The sequence below is a fragment of the Aotus nancymaae genome, unplaced genomic scaffold, assembly GCF_030222135.1.
Source record: "Aotus nancymaae isolate 86718 unplaced genomic scaffold, 86718_ANA_hifiasm-v0.15.2.pri h1tg000158l, whole genome shotgun sequence".
In the NCBI taxonomy this organism is placed as follows: Eukaryota; Metazoa; Chordata; class Mammalia; order Primates; family Aotidae; genus Aotus; species Aotus nancymaae.
Window position 1 is genome coordinate 1497320 of NW_026988573.1, and position 19099 is coordinate 1516418.

Consider the following 19099-nt stretch of genomic DNA (forward strand, 5'->3'; position numbering starts at 1 on the left):
ACAGAAAGGGTTAGTACTGTGCCTACGCTCACCAGCTGGAAGAGTTCGAATCCAGGTGGGGTTGAGCTGTGGGGTCCCACGCTGTGACTGTTCAGAGCATCTGGCTGGTTCTGCGGACCTGCCCTTGCCCCCGCCCCGTCCCCCCCATGCCCTCCCTGCTCCTCTGTCCTCCTGCTTCCCTCCCCCAGTGCTCCTCCCTCCCCCTTGGGTGCCTGGGCAAGGATGGGCGTTCCTAGGAAGAGAAGGGCCAGCAGTAAACAGGACAGCACAGCCCAGAGGTGACAAAAAAGACCACGCAAGTGATCGTTGAAGACTCTGGGCTGGAAAACAATTTTTTTTTAAATAGAGATCTGTTCAGTAATTAGAGGGAACTCTCATGTGGGAAGTTCCATGAAGGCAAAATTAAAGTTGACTCTATTTTAATTTTGTAAATGGGTTCACACGGAGGCAGGAGGCTTCTGCATAATGAGTATTTAACCAAACAAACTCTAAACACAGGTAAACACCAGAAGCTCACAGTCGATAATGTTGCAGAGAAGCTGATATTTTTCTGGTAAAATATTGGACTTTTTTTCCTGTCTGCTTTTGAACCAGAATCGAATCATTATATCCCAGAATCAGCCCTCTTAAAGCAGCGGCTGGTTTTGAACCATATAGAGGCAAGACTTGGGATGGGATTTCTGACCCTAAATGTGGTCCTCCTTCCAGCCAAGACTGCTGGGCTCCGGGGCAGAGGAGAGGCCGGCACGGGAGGTGGGCCCAGGGAGAAAGGGCGCCTGGGCTGGGCAGGTGCTCACCTTCGGATTGGGAAAATGAGTATCTTTATTTTGTTTTAGTAAAGCTCCTTAATGTATCAAGTGAGACTGCATTTGCCAACGCCAGCTGGAGGACTGGAAAACAGGACGCAAACATGACATTTCAAACACAAAGGTGAGGCCCTTGACAAATGCCACAGAGAAGCCTCTGATGCTCCCAGGTGCCTCCTCTCCTACTGCTGCGGTCCAGCGCGTCCCCAGCACGTCCCACTTAAGCCGGCCTTTTCCGCCCACGCCTCAGATCACTCTTGGCAAAATAATCAGAGCTAAAGCTAGGGGGATGCATTGGCAGGAACCACAGAGGGTCTGCATGGCTGGTGAGCGGAATGGAACCAGGGGATGGGAGTCGGGGGACAGCACGTGGGAAAACCCACCCCAGCCACAATGCAGCTTGGAAAATTAAAAGGCAACGCGATGATGGGGAAGAGGCCCAGCCTGTTCTCACCCATCCTCAAAGGGAGTAGCGGAAATCCAGGGGCATCTTTAGCAGGGCCGCTGATCATTAGCCAAAGACAGAGTAGTCCTCCCGCCTCCCAGTGATGACGGGAGCCCCCGCCTATGCCACACTGACTCCTTCTCTGCTCCACACTCATCTTTCCCGGCTTAGCTCAAGCCCCACCTCCAGGAAGCCTTCCCTGCCTGCTCCAGCGGAGGGTACATACATTCCTTTGAATCTGGGGCACCTGCTACCTTGCACCCATCTTCCAATCCATGGACAGCTGCTCTTACATTGCTATTTCTTTCTTTCTTTCTTTCTTTCTTTCTTTTTTTTTTTGAGATGGAGTCTCACTCTGTCACCCAGGCAGGAGTGCAGTGGTGTGATCTTGGCTCACTGTAACCTCCACCTCCCAGGTTCAAGCAATTCTCGTGCCTCAGTTTCCTGAGTAGCTGGGATTACAGGCGCACACCACCATGCCCAGTTAATTTTTTTGTGTGTGTTTTTATTAGAGACAGGGTTTTGCTACGTTGGCCAGGCTGGTCTCGACCTCCCGACCTCATGTGATCCGCCCGCCTTGGCCTCCCAAAGTGCTGGGATTACAGGTGTGAGCCACCGCGCCAGGCCTATTTATTTCTATTCACACTGCACATCCCTCGCCCAACTATGAAATCCTTCCCTGGGTGGTCACTTCAGTGAACGAGTGTATACAATGAACACACACAAAAAACAAAACCTGCCCGTGACCTACATCCCTGTTTACTGATATGAGTCCAGTTAAATCCATGACAGACCGGGGTGCCGCCACGCAGACATAACCAAGACCTGTTAAGTCAACGGATGGCGGGACATACACAGACTGGTCCCCTGGGGGGCCCCGTGTGGCTGACGCTGACACAGCAGAGCACTGGGGGGCAGGCCACACCCAGGAAACCGGGGGCTTCTACTTGGTAAAAAACAGCCAACCTACAACAGCTGAGTCGCCTGGTTTTTCTCTTACTGGAAGCATGTACTTCTTTTATTCAAACACCCTTTAATAGATGTTCAAACTTAATATACGCTAGTTAAATATATAAGGAGCACGAGGGAGACAGTCGCCCTTGCTTTCTGCGAGTAGAATCTCTTCTCTGCCATGGTGGACGGTGAGTCTCAAACGCCACAAACACAGGAATCATCTGGGGGCCGGTTACAAAAGTCTGGGGGCCTGGGAACCTGCGCTTCTCACGGGTTCCCAGGGCTGCCGCTGCTGCTGGTCCTCAACCCCCATCCGGAGTAGCACGATTTCAGATGGATGTCTATAAGGTAGTGAGCCAAATACAGCAAATGCAAATGAGGATGATTACAAAACAGAGGATGATTCTCCAGGGATCTGGGACCTGCCAGCAGGCCCGGCTCCCAGACAGGGCCAGCCTGTTGCACTCAGAGACTGTGGACCCGCTCATGAGGAACAGAGATGGAGGTGGTGACGGTTCTGTTTGTGAACACTGAGGTCAGGAGCCAAAGCCGCCCCACGGTGTGGGGTTTGCCTGCCTGCCAGGTGCAGTCTGAGGCCCGCTGGCCCTGACGCCACCTTACGGCAGAGCCAGGAAGAGAGCATGGGCTGGGGCTGCCTGGGGCGGACCTGGCCCGGAGGAGGCTTTTGCTAGGGCTCAGCCGGGCGTGGGCTCTTCTCCCAGTCTGCAGGCTGGGAGGTAAGCTGGCACAGCCTGCATGGCAGATGTAATGATTGCTGTTTTATGAATGAAGAACCTGGGGCCCAGAGAGGCTGAGAAACCTCACGAGGGACACACAGCTTGGATAGAAACACGGCTCTGCTCAGCTCCAGGGGCTGTGCTCTTGTCCACTCAGCCATACCTCCACCCTCAGTAGCCAGGGAACGTGGTGGACGAGCTGGCGGCCCCGGGAGCCTGGATTGTTTTGGGGCCTCTGTGCCTGTCCTTGCCCGGCCTCCACCTGAGCCTCCCAGCTGCTGCCACTTGGGAAAACTGAGCACAAGGGCAGAGGTGACAGCTCGGTCCGGCAGGGACCCGCTCCCAGGTGACAGCTCGGTCCGGCAGGGGCCCGCTCCCAGGTGACAGTTCGGTCCGGCACGGACCCGCTCCCAGGTGACAGTTCGGTCCGGCACGGACCCGCTCCCAGGTGACAGTTCGGTCTGGCAGGGACCCGCTCCCAGGTGATAGCTCGGTCCGGCAGGGACCCACTCCCACAGGCACGCCTCCCCGAGAGCTGGGAGCACCCAGAGCACAGGCGCAACGCCCAGCCCAGCGGGATGACGGCTCTGACACTGACGCTGAGCTGCTGCTGAAACAACAGTCCTCCCTGGCCCTGGGGCTCCATCCTTACTGCCTACGTGCGGCCCATCCCAAGTGCCCGGCGCTGCCTGAGCCTGCCTTAAGAAAGTGGCATAGGTGTGATATTGGCGCAGTCCTAGGCTGTCTCCCACCACCCCCACACAAACATCCAGGCCCCCACATGCCTGTCACCTGCCCTCTCCTTACCACCCTGGTCCAGGCCCCCACCATTTCCCTTCCCCCACAGCCTCCTGTCTGCAGGGCCCCTCTCCAAGTCATTTCCCACGGTGCAGCCACAGAGTGTCCCCTAAAGGCCAGAGGTGACTGTGTCCATCAGGCTCACAAGGCCTGGTTCCTGTGGACCGTGGCAGAAAGCCTGACCACTGAGCAGGGCTTAGAAGCCTGGCCGAATTGGACCCCACCTGCCTCTCCAGCCTCCTCCTTCACTGATGAGGCCCCAGGGAAGGAGGCACAGTCTCCATTTCCCAGCCCAAGACCTTCAGGCCCGGGGTCCCACAACCAGAAAGCAGCAAAGCCGGGCCTTGCACTCCACCTCCACCAGCTCACTTCACCCCGGGGGCCACAGGAGTCCTTCCCCTCTGGAGCAGCCCCCAGGAAACGGGGCCGAGGCCAAGGGCTGCAGGAGGATTCGGCAGTGGAGGGAAGGAGCTGGCAAACACTGAGGCCTCAGAACTCTCAAATCTCCCTGGAGCAAATCCAAAGGGAAAGACTGCAAGGAACACCGGCGCCAAGTGTGGCGGCAGCGGCTGGGAAGACCCCAGCCCCATCCTGGCCTCTGCAGGGTGGCCCGGGGACCACACGCTCTCAGTGTCGAAAAGCCTCTCACCCGGGCTCACGGTTGCCCCGGTGCCCCATGTGCCAGCAGGGAAGGCAGAAGCACCCTCAGTTTTGCAGATGGGGATGCCGAGTGATGCGCCTGTGGTCTGGCCTGGAATCCACTCTCCTTGCCACACAAATTGCCATTTTACTGACACATAGATCAGGACTTGCTACTCTGGAGAGGGAAGTGGGGCCAGGAGCTGAGTCGAGGACAGGACAAGGGCCTGGCTGCTACTCAGCCTCCCCTCCTGCCCCGAGACTTTAGAGTCAGAGATAATTGACTGAGATGTAATAAATCTCTCCCCTCCCGAGTGCTGTAATTATTCCTCGCTGGAGCTCGCTGCCATGAGGCTGCAGAGGCAGGTCCACGTGGCAGGAGCCAGAGGTCTCACTGCAGGAGTGGGTCCCCATGCTGTGAAGCCTCACCCAGAACCAGCACCAGAAGAGTCAGGAATACAGAGTCGGCCCCTAAATATACAAAACCGGGGTGATCATGTTTGAGTAGGGAGTAGGTTTGGCAGGGATTGGGGGCTTGGACTCAGGTCAGTCCGAAGATTTCAAAACTACTCTGTACTCCCTCAATACCATGGCAGAAAGGAAGGGACTGCACTCCTCCCAGCCTCCCTACTCCATCCGGGGCTTCGATGAACAGAGCTGCAATGGCTCGGAGGGGACATTAAATGATCCCCCATAATTTTGTACATGGGAAACTGAGCTTTAGAAAGGAAAGTGACTTGCCCAAGGTCACCCAGAAAGGTGGACAGAACTTGGCAGACGAGTCCCGACTTCTCCATCTGTGCCCACCTTTCCCCAGGCGCCCTTGTTCATGTTTGCTGACGGTACTGGCATGACAGACGTGTGCTGGGAACTCCAGCCTCAAGGCTAGGAGGAGCTCTGTGGGGCTCCTTCCCCTACCTGCTGGAGAGGCGAGGGTGGAGTCACTGCAACACCTCTGTGCGCCAGCGTTCTGAGTGGTGTTGGCACGTCCTGAGAATCCAGCAATGCACCCCAGAGCTCCCACTCCCTCCCGATGCACTGGGGCGCTGAGGCTGGGAGAGCCTGTGGATCCTTCCCAGACCCCCACATCCCTCAGGAGCCATTTCCAAGCTTTCCAAGCGAGTCCAGACCAGCCAACCCCACTGGAAACTCAGCTGATAGGGAAACCAAAACCCAGCCGGATCCAGGGTACAAAGTCTGCCCTGCGGGTCTTTTTCATAGCATCATGCAGATACTCAACAAACCGCCAGCAAGTGCATGACCGAATGAACAAAACTCCACATTTCCTGGGCCCCCGAGCCTTAGAGTGAGTTTTTTCACAAGCTGCCAGCACCTTAGCTGTTTAGGAAGCTTGCAGCCAGTGCACCAAGAGTTAAAAGCAGCCCTTGCCCAGCCCAGGAAGTGCTGTTTCTCACCTGCTCAGGTGGGTAGAGCCCTGGTCACCTCTACTCCACTCTCAATTCTATAAGGAGAGAGAAGGTGGGAAGATGGGCAAGGGTGCTTTCCCAGCAACCCTGAACTTTTTGGGGGTTGGCAGTTACTGCTCTCCCCAGAAGCCCCGAAGAGCCGGGGCTGGCAGGGCTGAGGGAAATGTAGGGAGAAGGCTGGCAAGGTGGCCTGCTGGCTCGCCTGAGCTCCTACTTCCTGGGGAAGGTGCCAGGATGAATGCTGGGGCTCAGGCCTCAAGGATACTCCCCTTACCCTGCAGAAGGGTCCATGAATTTGGGCCTCGAGTTTCTTGTCTCAGAGCCACCAGGGCTGCTGCAGGACACACACTGGCAGGACCGCTTGTGCCCAGGCAGCCCCTGGCCGTGGAAGGACAGGACACGAGTGGGGTGAGACAGTGGAGCCCTGAGGACCCATGTCGAATATCTCTTGGGTTTTGGTGTTTAGAGTCTGAGCCTTTCTGGCTGGGGAAACCCAGTGCAATCAGGTGCCCCCTAACGTGTCACTGAAGCAGAGATTTCCAGCAGACACAGGTGTGAGGTAGTGCTGACAGAGGCCAGTGTTTGAGGCCAGCTCCACCACTTCCCCACTGTGTGACCTTGGGCAAGAGACCAAACTTCTCTGAGACTTAGTTTCTGCATCTGTGAAATGGGGCCAATGCCCCTTTCTCACGGGTGTTGGGTAAATGGGATGGGATGATAATGTGGCACCAGCCCTGGCAGAAGGCAAAGCTCAGCAAAAGAAAAAGTCTTAGCTACTGGCAGAGAGAGAGTGGGGCCAGGTTTCCAGTGGGTTCTTCCAGGAAACTTTCCCTCCCCTCTGCCCCCCACCCCCAGGCCACTGTTTGGAGGGAAAGAAGCGCCGCTTCCTAAAGTGGGTCCCCCACCTCTCCCTTAGGCCCTTGTGCCCACCTGGGTCTCAGCTTCCTCCACAGGGGTGCGCTTTCAGGGTGGATGCCCTGGGATGGGTGACGCTAGCTGGGTCAGGGGACCTGGTGCGAGGCAGCCGGGGCAGGCTGCCGTGGGCACTCCGGACGAGTGGACACCCAGCTGGAGCTTCCCAGCCTGCGTCTTCTGCCCCACATCCCGTGACCCGCGGCCCGCTCGGCCCTTACCTTGAACCATGGGAACGGCGCTGCCCCGGCCGCGAGGACTTGGGCGCACGTGACGGGGCGGGCGGGCGTCCGTCCCGGGCAGGGCGCAGCTAGCGGCGGCCGCTCAAGCCCAGGCCACGGCGGTGACGCCTGGTGGGGCTTGCGGGGAACGAGGCGGGCGCCGAGAGGCCCGGGAGGCCCCCGGGGAGGCGACTGAGTGCCCAGGCTGGCGTCCCTACCAGCTCCGCGCTGCGGCCGCGACTCCGGACGCCCCGGCTGGCTCCCTGTGAGCGGCACGCGCGGTTCCAGCCCAGTCCCGAGCGCAGGGCGCGCGCTGGTGGGGAGGGCGCGCGGCCGAGACTGGCGGGGAGCGCGCGTTGCCGGCTCGCGCGCGCAGTCGTCGGGGATGCCGGGAGCGGCCCGGGGAGCTGTCCCTGGTGCTGACAGCTCGTCCTCTGTCGCCGGGGCCAAGCGACCTCCGGCGAGGCCTGGGGGCGCCCCCGCCCCGGCCCGTGCCCTGCGGTGCCCCCTCTGCTCTCCGCCTGTTCTTGGGGCGTTCCGGCTTCCACAGCGTTGGGATCTGGAGTCAGGCCGAAGCTGCTGCTTATCCACAGTGGGGCAGGTCGCTTACCCTGGTTGAGCGGCTGGTTCTTATCTTTAAAATGGGGAGTTAACACCAGCACCTTGAGGGTTGGTCTGAGAATGAAATCCGATGCTGTGTGGAGACCCTGCACACCATAAGCGCTTAATAAATGCTCGTCTGTTACCATTTGTTTCCCTTCTCCAGGTTAGCAACCTCGGAGCAATTGAGAGGAGGGTCAGGGCTCACTCTGCTCCCCGTGGGAGGGTGTTTGGGGCCTGGCGGCTGCCTTTGGATCTCTCCCACATCCACGGGGGAGGGGAGCAGATCCCTTTTCCCTGTCCCCAAAGAGCGGAGCTAGGACCAACTTAAAGCAAGGCAGATTTGGGCTGGGTACGAGGGGGACCTTTTTGACCTAAGGTTCCTGCGCCTGAGAGGAGTGCCCCAGGAGGCATTCCCCTGTTTCTGCAGGTACTCCAGTCGAGGCTGCAGTCGCAGGGACCCTGAATGGAGAGAAATCTGTGTTAAGAAGGGGTTTGTGTTAGAACATGTACAGCACTCAGAGCTGTGCCTGGTAGAAATGCACCGTATAAATGTGTGCTTTTTTTTTTTTTTTTTTTTTTTGAGACATATCACTTTGTCGCCCAGGCTGTAGTGCAGTGGCACAATTTCAGTTCATGAAACCTCCACTTCCTGGGTTTAAGTGATTCTCCTGCCTCAGCCTCCCGAGTAGCTGCGATTACAGGCATGTGCCACGACACCCGGCTAATTATTTTTGTATTTTTAGCAAAGACAGGGTTTCACCATGTTGGCCAAACTGGTCTTGAACTCTTGACATCAAGTGATCTGCCCACCTCAGCCTCCCAAAGTGCTAGGATTATAGGCATGAGCCACCACACCTGGCCTTAAATGTATGCTTTCATTATGATCGACCATTAAGTTCTCTGTAAAAAGCTCCATCCTGGTAGTAACCATAACCTTGCTTTACCCCCATTCTAGACACGAGAATACTGATGACAGACAGAAGAGCAAAGTGCTCGGAGTCCATTTCCCTTTTACAGATGGGCTGAACACAGATGGGTGAGCAACTCGCCCATAGGCAAGAGCGTGAGTGCTCACACCAAACAGACATGCTCCAAATGTCCAGCCTGCTGCCTCCCCTGCTGGGGCCCCTGGCAAGGGCCCCTGCTGAGTTTCTCAGGGCTGGTCAGGTCACTTTAACCATAGTGACTTTTCTTATAACAAACCAGGCAAGTCTCCCATTTCTCTTAACTAATAGGAAAAGCTGGTCCCTGCCCCCATGAGTATCTCGTTCTCTTTTAAGCAGGATAATTAAACATCACCTGCTTCATTTCCCAAGGGACCAGGGGCTGTGTTTGATTCATTAATTAACTGCGAGCAGTACCTGCTCCCACCAGGCACTTATCTCATGATAAACATCACTAATTATGTGCTTAACTCGTGCCAGACACAAGGCTAAACGCCCTGCGAGCATTGTCTTTCAGGCTTCTCAGCCATCCGATGAGATACAGATACTGTCATTACCCTGACTTTGCAGGTGAACACTTTAGGCTCAACAGCAGCAGACCTGAGGCGGATCTGCCTGATTCCCAAGGCATTGCTCCTAATCCCCTTCTTCTAGAACTTCCATGTTCTTCCCAACCAGCTCCACCTAGAAAAAAGGATGGTAAACACGGATAGAAATTCCATATAAGGAGAGAAAGAGAAAAACAGAAAGAGAGAAAGAGAGCCAGGAGGAAGAGGCAAAGCAGCCAGCCAATCGATGTTCTAGGAGTTGACATAGGAATCCTTTAAATCATCATTTTTAGTCAAAATCCCCATTATGACAACTGAACAACTTGTTTTTTATTTGAGAGTTGCAAGTGTGTGCCAAGAATTTTAAAAGCAACATCACTGCCAAACCCTGTCTTTACCGACTACCTCCATGCCCTTCCACGTCTTTCCGTGCTGACTTTTCACTCAAACTCTGCAGAATCCTGCAGCTGTGGATATGAGCATCTGGAAACCTCTGTGGAACCAGCTCAGACTCTGTAGCTCTCGGCCTCTTGATGTGCTGCTTTCTTTCCTGTGCGGTGTGGAGAGATGTGCTCCTGATGCCTGTGATGACGAAACCATATTTAAAACTGAGCCCATTTTATTTAAAAGAGTACTGAATACTAGCCACAACATGTACAATACATGCCTGGATTGCCCTCACTTTATGGACAGTAACAAGGGATGAAGTGACTCACCCAAGGTCACACAGCCAGCAAAGAGGCAGCCACAGCGAACAGACGTCATTTGAATTGCGAGGCCGGATAGTCACCACCAAACTCATTATTTATGTGCAAAAGCAGGCCCTGATTTTAAGCAAAAACCAATTTCAGAAAATAAAAATGGGTGGTGGGGGGGAGATGAAGATAAGGAAGAGTCTCTGGCCTGACTTTATAAAAACAATTCATCATCAGGATTCCCTAAACAGCAAGTTCTCCTGGTGCGTGCAAAAAAAGGATCCTAGTTACACGCAGTTCTTTTAGGTTGGCCAAAAACAGGCCTGGGGGTGGGAGGAGCGGCATTCTGCCACCGGACTGGTGCTTCTTCCACTACAATATGCTGTTTAGTCATGTGGCAACCTCAGCCAACGGCAGCTACTCTGTCCCCACCAGCAGCATCGTCCCATAACACAGAGCTTCATGGACGTAACTCAAATCCAACAGATGGCCACGCTGGTTGAACAACCCCCAACACATTGGTTCATGGGTAGCAGTTTACAAAGGTTCGTTTTCCACTTGGGGCAAACAGGGCTTGCGTAAGATCGGCCTGACGCTATACAAGCAGGACCTCTGTGCCTATCGGCTTCTTGGAGTCGACTGCAGATAGCCTCATTGCTCAAAGACTTACAGCCTCCTGAAGAAGAGGCATCGGCATTTCTTTCTCTCTGGGGATCTGTATGTGCACAAGAGGTGCTCACTGGCTGGAAGCAGAGGAAAACACAAAAACGGCGGTGGTGGGGACCCCTGACATTCCAATCACAATGCACCCATGCACAGTCCCCCCACACACTCGTATGGAGGGAACGAGGTTCTTGGGAACAGGATGGGAGCAGCTGCTGTTGATGGCCGAGTCTCATTCTGCAGAGGCAGAAAGAAGAAAGCGCTCGAGGAATAAAGTTTCTGCCAGGCTGTGGATGAGAACGATGGCCAGGAGGTCCTCCTGTTCCCTTTCTGGGAACCTTCTGGAAGGGGTGAGGGCACCATGTCCAGTCACATCTGGGCAGAGGCTGGCTGTCCACTTGCAGCACAGCTGGCACCCGGGACCCCTCGGCGTTGGAAGCCTGAGATTCCAGAAGAGCAGCTGCTCGCTGGTCTGTGTGGGTGTCCCCCCGGCCCCAGCACCAACCTCCATTCAGCTACTCAGTGGATCTCAGCACACTGAAAGAGAGTCCTCTTCCTCATATCGGTGCCAGGCCAAACTATTGAAGTGGTTGCACCAGATTAACCTTCGTTTGGTGGCTGAATTGTTTCCTCTTCCTAGCCTGCAGCCGTGAGAGGTTCGGCAGTTGACTGACAGGGCCCAGAGACAGCCCCTTTGATCCATTTGTGTCACGGAACCTGTGTCCACTCAACTCCAGATGATCTGTGCAGGTCAAAGTCAAGCCCATTTAGAGAAGAGATGCATTTTTTTTTTTTTAAAGAAATGAATGAGGGCCAGGCAGCTGCAAGTCACCGTGATGACTCTGTGATGTTGAATAGGCAGAGCGCGCCCTGCATCCTGGGGCTGTTAGATTGGACGTCCTTCAGACGGGCCCGGGAGAATGACGAGGTACCAAAGTGTGCAAGAGAGAGTGAGAGGGTTAGGCAAGCGAGCGTGCCGGCGGACAGAGTGGGAGGGCGTGCGCGGGCTCAGGTGTGCGGCGTGGGGGGTGTTTCCATTGCCCTGGTTTGAAAAGACAGCCTCATCTGTTTAAAAAGAAATTACTGGTGGTTGTTAATTACTGCAACATTTTAAAACGTTGTGACAGCAAGCTTGATGTGTTCATTTTTTAGGAATCGTTGCGGATGATGGATGAGGAGGAGAAGGTGCTGAGAGGCGCTCAGGGACCCGTCAAGGGGTCTCTCCCAGCTTTGTCTGTGAGTCACGGATCATCCTGACAAATCCTGCCGCAGAGCGGAGGAGAAGCGAGACGGGAGAGATGGAGGATGTATTGTTTCAGAGCCTTCCTCCATTGCAGGGATTTTTTTTACTCCAGAGAAGCATTAACAGAGAGTACTCCTAATCTGGGTTTTACTTTCTCAGCCAAAGCACTTCTTCACAGTTCAAGCAAATGCAGGCCATGCCTACATTCGCTCATTCATTCCCTCACATACTGTGGGCGCAGAGACAGAGGCAAGAGTCGTCGTCAACACGAGCTCAGAGGGAGGGGACGGTTTCAAAGGTTGACGGGATGGCCTCCCGAGGCGGGCAGAGCGGGACGGGGACTGCCCGGGCTGAGAGCGTGCATTTGTCTTGTGCTTCTTCCCGTTGAACTGTCCTGGGGGCCCTGGAGACAGGAATGATTCATTCATTTTACCGGATTTACAGTAAAGAAACTGAGACTTAGAGAAAGTGAATGGCCTGCCCCAGGCTGCCCGAGGCCAGCACCCATCTGAATCCAAAGTCCACCTGACCTGTCCTATGCCTGGGGTGTGACCTCAGTCTGTTTCACTAGAAAATAAGAAATAAAAGTCTGAGATTGCCTGTCTGGACTAGCGGAACCTAATATTGAAGCAATCTTCCCGTAACCTTTCTGCTTCTATGAGCACAGGGTTGCAGATGCTGCTGAATGCTGTTCGTTTTAATAAAAGGATGAAAGAGAACACCCACTGTGACTGACACAGGCCAGCATCAGGACACGACGAGAAAATGTCATGCCGGACTGACACGCCAGACTTTCACTTCAGCGGTGCAGAGCAGTTCCTCCCCTGAGGACAGAGTCTCTAGAGCATCCATGGGGCAGCTCTGCTGCCCAAGACTCACCTCACAGACTCGGTCTGCCCTTGGGCACAAAGAATAAAACCGAGGACTTACCCACTGCTCTCCCTTCAGAATCTGTCCAAGCCTCCAGCCCCAGAGCCTGCCTAACAATGGCAGATTCGGATGGCGGTGAGGAGGAGGAGGGCGTGGGAGGAGAGACAGAAGAACGGCAGGGGTAATGGTGGGGAAGCAGGTGGTCGGGGCAGAGCGAGGACATGAGGCCAGCGCTGTGCCACCCAGGAGCTGTGGGAGCCACGGGAGGCCCAGGCCCCTTCTGTCCTGGCCTGGATGCCGCCTCCCTCACCGCCTGGCTGGCTTGGGGAAGCAGAAACAGCATCAGCTACAGGTTTGTGCACGAGCAGATGAGCCCTGCTGCCGGGCTAGCCTCACGCTGGGAAATGGGAGAGAGGCCTGGCCCTGGTACAATCCGGGAAGGGGAGGGGGCACAGCCTCGTCTGTTTGGCCCCTTGTTCTCTGCCTCTCTGTCCTGGAATGGCACATCCACGAGGGCAGGGGCTTCGTGCCTTTCTGCTGTCTCCCAGCACCAGCCACAGCAGCTGTTTGTTGAATGAATGAAAGACGCTGGTGTGAGAAAGCATCTGCCTGCAGCTCTGTGGAGTCAGATGCAGCGTCCCCTGCAAACACAGCTGGCCCGAGATTGGCAGCCACCCAGACAAGACGTGGCAGGCAGCAGGGCCTCCCCCTGCTCTGGAAACCCCACACTGAGACCACCGGCCGTGGTGATTGGACTGAAGGGGAGTCTGGGGTGTAGAGATAACGAACAGCTCAGTGCTGAGCGCTGGCCCAGCCCCTCCTTCCCTGCACCACTGGCTCCCTAGAGAAGAGGCAGAGCCTGACTCAGCCAATCTGCCCTGAGGACGCTTGCACCATGGCACGAGGCCCTAGGCTGAAGAGGGCGGCCTCTAGCCCCCAGCCTCCCTCTCCGCACCCTCCCCGTACCCTCCCCGTACCCCGCCCCAGGGCATCGACCCTTGTCTCAAGCGCCCTCACCCAGGGTAGCTTCCCCTGCGCGAGCCCCTTGGCTGTCCCTCTTCACCCCCAGGGCGGTGTCTGCCCAGTGGCCACCATTTGAGTCCCCACAGCCGCCCCCAAGCTTGTTACTCCAGCCATGCCCAGACCAGCCATTTCCAAATGCTCACTCCTCACTGCTTTTGGCAGGCTGCTCCCTCTGCCAGAGATGCCCTTCCTACCCGTCCCCACCTCACAAACTCCTACACACCCTGCAAGGCACAGCTAGAATGTTGCAGCCTCTGGGAGACAGGGAGAGTCAAAGGCAGCATATAATGCGTTGATCAAAGTTCCAGTGCTGCTGCTTCTGCAACTGTTTGTTTAAATCTATTTGAACATGAACCCCTTAACCTGAGGGGTTGAGTCAGACTGACTCATACATTTATTGAGCACCTACTGTGTGCAGGCAGAGCATTGGGTGCTGGGATGCAGGAATGAACAGGACAGTAACTGTCTTGCCCTCTGAGGGTAGATGGCCTAGTGGAGCTGCCACCATCTCCTCCAGGCCCACCCAGGGTCAGGCCTACAATTGGGGGGGCATCCAGATTTGGGGCCTGGGGTTGTAGATCTGGGAGTGCCCACACAGCACAGCTCCTCTGCCCCACGGCAGCACAGCGGGAACATATGTGCTTGAGGTCCAGCAGAATGGGGCTCCATCCTGGCCCCCTGATTTCTGGGTAGATGAACACGGCCTTTCTCTCCGCCTCCCCAAGCCTCAGTTTCTCCATGTGTGGTGTGGAACCATGCAGCGTGGTTGTGAGGGTGACCCTCTGGTGTCTTGACCCAGCACGAAGCTCTGCAGGCAGGAGCTGGATGAAAAGCCTGTGCCTGTCCCAGCAGCAGGGGCTGCCTTCTGCTTTTGTACCTCAAATCCCACCTCTTCCTCCCGATGCTCCCACCTCCTGCCACCAGGTACTGGTCTCAGGAGTCCCCATCTTGCCAGCTTCATCCAGAAGAGCTTAGGTGGGTGGGTGGAAGACATGAGAGGGGCCTTGGCCAGACAGTCTCCATAGCCCTGATGGAGCCAGGAGGCTGAGCTGTCCACAGCGGTGCAGGCTGGCCTTCCACCCTTGGCCCCCTGCTGTGGTGCCTGCCCCCTGGCGGCCCGGTAGACTCTCTGGGGAGCCTGGTGGACTCTCTGGGGAGCCTCTCTGAGGATCCACCCTGCAGGACATCCCTCCTTGCCTGGCTAGGAAAGCCTCTGCCTTCTTGGTCTTTTCCTTAGCGATGCTCTGGCTTTGGGAGCTGAGGGTGGAAGCAGTGGGTGCCTGAGGCTTTGGGGAGAACATCTGGAGGGAAATCAGCAAGTGCAAGTCACAGGGAGGCTGCCAAGCAGGGTGGTCGAGTGCCTCCAAAGCAGGCCAGCTGATGCCCGTCCCTGCCACTGAGCTGCTTCCAGCATCACAGCAGGCAGCATGGCAGGGATGGGGAGAACCAGCCAGGAAACGCCCAGCCCTCACCACGGAGCCTTCCAGCCCCTTCCCTCCACTGCCTTCCTTGGTCTCATCATTGACCACTGTTGCCCTGAAATGGGGTCAGAGCTCAGCAGGTTACGGAGGTGGGTGAACACTCTCTCTAGTAAAGCTTCCGGTACCCCTCATGGGCCCCCTTCTGAAAGCCTGGGGTGCAGCCTGGCTCTGTGCAGGAAAATGGCCCTTGGGCACTGTTCTCATTAGGAAAGCCACAGTCACACACGAGGCACCCTGCCCTTCCCAACGCCGGCTCGGCCTCTCCCGGCTCGCGTTTGCTTTGTTTTGCTTTGGTGAGAAGTCGGCGTAGGTATACCACCACCAAACAAACAGCGCGTGTCCTGTGTGCTCTGGAACCCCGTCACACTTGGGAGCTGTAGTTCTCCCCTTGGAGTAGCTGGGGAGGGCTCCCCACTGCCCCATGACCCTCCACTGGAGGCCCTCCATCTGGAGAGCCTTGTGTCTCTGTGTGGTGGGCAGGGCTGGGAACACGGCCTGCCTCCTTTCCCTGTGGTGGCTTGCAGCTCACGAGAGTGCGTGGAAAGCTGTGGAAATGGGTTCCTGAGCCACTTAGGTAATAAACGAATAATGGCCGCTTTTTGCCCAGGCACCTGTCCCATGCGGATGTCGCTGACTGGCTCCCGGGGCTTCCAGTCTACTCCTAGGCGTGGCCAATGGGAGGGAGGGAGGAAGGGGATGGGGCCCTCTCACCCCTGGCTCCCTCTCTGTGGGGTCACGTGTAGTGGGGTTGGATCTTCTGATCCAGATCTCTCCTTCCGGATCAGAAACGTCTCCTCCCTCGTCCCTTCAGACTCGGCAGTGTGGTAACATCAGTTATCAGCCTTCACCTGTGGCTTTCTTTCCCGGTCCCTCCTTGTAAACCACCTACTTATTACACTCTCTTGGGTGTCTTAGTTTGAATGACCCATTAGTTTCCTCCTGAGACCCTCCTCCCAGCCACGCAGGACAGGGACCATCTCCCTGCATCCTTGCCATCCCGGACGTTACCAATCTGTACGGCTCCTTCCAACCTGCTGGGGAGAAAATGACCTCTCGTGGGTAGACTCGGTGTTTGCTGCCTGCTAGCAAGAGTGCTTTCACATACCTCCATTTGCCCGGTTTCCCCCATTCCTGTGTCTCTGTGTCTTCGTAGTCATCTGTAGATGCACTGATTTTTTTTTTTTAGACAGAGTTTTGCTCTTATCGCTCAGGCTGGAGTGCAATGGTGCAGTCTCAGCTCACTGCAACCTCCGCTTCCCAGGTTCAAGAGATTCTTTGCCTCAGCCTCCCAAGTAGCTGGGATTATAGGCACCTGCCCCAAAGCCCAGCTAATTTTTTGTATTTTTTTAGTAGAGAAAGTATTTCATCATGTTGGCCAGGCTGGTCTCAAACTCCTGACCTCAGGCAATCCACCTGCCTCGGCCTCCCAAAGTGCTGGGGATTACAGGCGTGAGCCACCTCACCCAGCCAAATGCTCTGATTTTTATGTTTGGTTTTTAACCCATCTAAAATTTTTGTGGATACGATGTGAGCTAGAGGTTTAACTGTCTTTTGTCTTTATTTTGTTTTGACACATGAATAACCCATTATCACCCCCTTCCCAATTGAGGTGCAACCTGCATTCAACCACACGCTGCACGCCTACCCACAGGCTCCGCGTCTGGCCCAGGCCACCCTATACATCAACTCACCCGTCCCTTCACGGCGCATGACTGATGCAGCTACTACAGTTCTGCGGAGCGCTTGTTATCCGGAAGGTCGAGATCCCAGTCCATGTTCTTTTACCTTTGGGAGTTTTAATTGAGATTGCATTGAATTCTAGATGACTTTGAAGAAATCCGACCCTTTGAGAGGTGGAGCAGAGTGGCAGAGGCTCTGGGACCAGACCACCTGGGTTTGAATCCCAGCTTTGCCTCTCCCTAGCTGTGTGACCGCTGCCTAACTTCTCTCTCAGCTTCATTGCCTGTAATATGGAGTAATAATTACACCGATACTTGCAGCGTTGGTGTATATAATCCATATGCTAAGGGGTATAAAGTGCATATTAAATCAGACATCATTTCTTTTAAGATAAATTATTATTACATTTACTACTGGGAAGGGAAAACATGCTGCCAGTGAAGCTGAGATATGCCCTTGACTGTAAAATGTGTCTGTTTCAGGGATATTTCAATGCAGAAGGTGGAGAACTTAGAATCCACGCAGCAGGATCTGACTTTTACCACATTACAGGGTCTTCCCACTAAGAACTGGGATTTTTTTTTTTTTTTTTTTTTGACACAAAGTCTCGCTCTGTTGCCCAGGCTGGAGTGCAGTGGCGTGATCTTGGCTATCTGCAACCTCTGCCTCCTGGGTTCAAGCAATTCTCTTGTCTCAGCCTCCCGAGTAGTTGGGACTACAGGTGCATGCCGTCATGCTCAGCTAATTTTTTGTATTTTTTTTTAGTAGAGACGAGGTTTCACCATGTTGCCCAGGCTGGTCGTGATCTCGAGCTCAGGCAATCCGCCTGCCTCAGCCTCCCAAAGTGCTGGGATTACAGGTATGAGCCACCACACTCAGCTGGGATTTTTATCTTTATTTATTTAGAATTTCTATTTTTGTTAGCCCTCAGCAAAACTTTGTAGATTTTGTATAAACAAACAAAAGTTTGTTATATAAACAAAAGTTTATACAAACTTTGTAGAGTTTGTATAAACTTTTTAGTGTCTTTAATAATTTTTAGGAAGGAAAAAGAATCTTAAAGCCACAAAATTTGAGAACCACAGGTCTATATTAACAGAAAGGCTGAGAAGCATCTTGACAGATGCTGGGAAAACAGCTAATCAAAGTCAGCACCATTGATGATTTAAAGACATGAGGAGAAACTCACTAGCTGGCTGATGGGGATTGAAGAGCACCTACTGCAGGCATCCCGCACGTGGGAAACTCCAGGAGGCAGCAGCTGAGCCCTGCCTCCCAGCCAGCGTATCAGCCACAGCAAGGGAGGAGGGCAGATGAACCCATGAGACAGAAGCGGAAATGAAAGACACGAATATTGAACCAGAGGAGGCAGTTCTGTGATTGCTCACTGACACTTGGAAAATTCCACTCGGTAAACTCAAGCAAACCCAATGAAAACTTAGCACAATTACAATTTTAGCAAGGTGGCCAGATACACAATAAACATTATTTTAAAATCAAAGTTTTTGCTCCCATTTCCATAACCCAATTAGACATGATGAAAACATGGTTCTATTTGAGAAGCACAGAAGGGGCTTAAAGGAATCTGTGATTAAGAAAAAATTAGGCAAATAAACACATGGCAGATCGGGAGGTGAGCAGATGAACATTGCTCAACATTCTCTATATCTTTATTGTGTTTGAAAATTTTCATAAAACAAACAAGGCAATAGGGTAATTCCTCTCGCCGCACTGGATGCCTGGAACCTCAGATAGGGCTGAGCCCTATAGATACTAAGCATGGAGAATATCCTTTTCCTCCTTCACTATTTTTGTTTTTAAAGATGGAGTCTTGCTCCGTCACCCAGACTGACGTGCAGTGGTATGATCTCAGCTCACTGCAACCTCCGCCTCCTGGGTTCAAGCGATTCTCCTGCCTCAGCCTCCTTGGTTCAGGTGATTCTCCTGCCTCAGCCTCCTTAGTAGCTGAGGCTTCAGGCACATGCCATCACACCTGGTTAATTTTTTGTATTTTTAGTAGAGATGGGATTTCACCATGTTGGCCAGGCTGGTCTTGAACTCCTGGCCTCAAGTGATCCACGGCCTCAGCCTCCCAAAGTGCTGGGATTACAGGCATGAGCCACCGCGCCTGGACCTCCTTCACTATTTCATAGCTAACAGATTTGTTCTTACTGTACATTTTAGCAGCCTCAGCATATGACTCTTTTCTTCCTTGTTAAGAACTTTCACCTTTTCACTTAAAGATGGCACTTTACGGCTTCGTTTTGGCATGCAAATGGCCAGCCTCACTGCTCTTGTCCACTGGGACCATTACTGAGTAAAATAAGGGTTATGTGAACATGAGCACTGCACCATGGGCGGTCATTCTCGTCACCAAGACAGCTATGAAGCAGCTAACAGGCCAGCAGCA

At 54.3% G+C, this 19099-nt stretch overlaps 1 protein-coding gene across 1 annotated transcript in view; it reads right to left on the minus strand.

Annotated features, from left to right (window-relative positions):
• FAM163B (family with sequence similarity 163 member B) overlaps positions 1-7009 on the minus strand; it is a 36532-nt gene extending 29523 nt beyond the window's left edge. The window contains exon 1 of the mRNA XM_012445276.2: positions 6940-7009. The gene's annotated coding sequence lies outside the window, so the exon portion shown is untranslated. The remainder of the gene's footprint in view (positions 1-6939) is intronic.
• Between the last annotated feature and the right edge of the window lie 12090 nt (positions 7010-19099).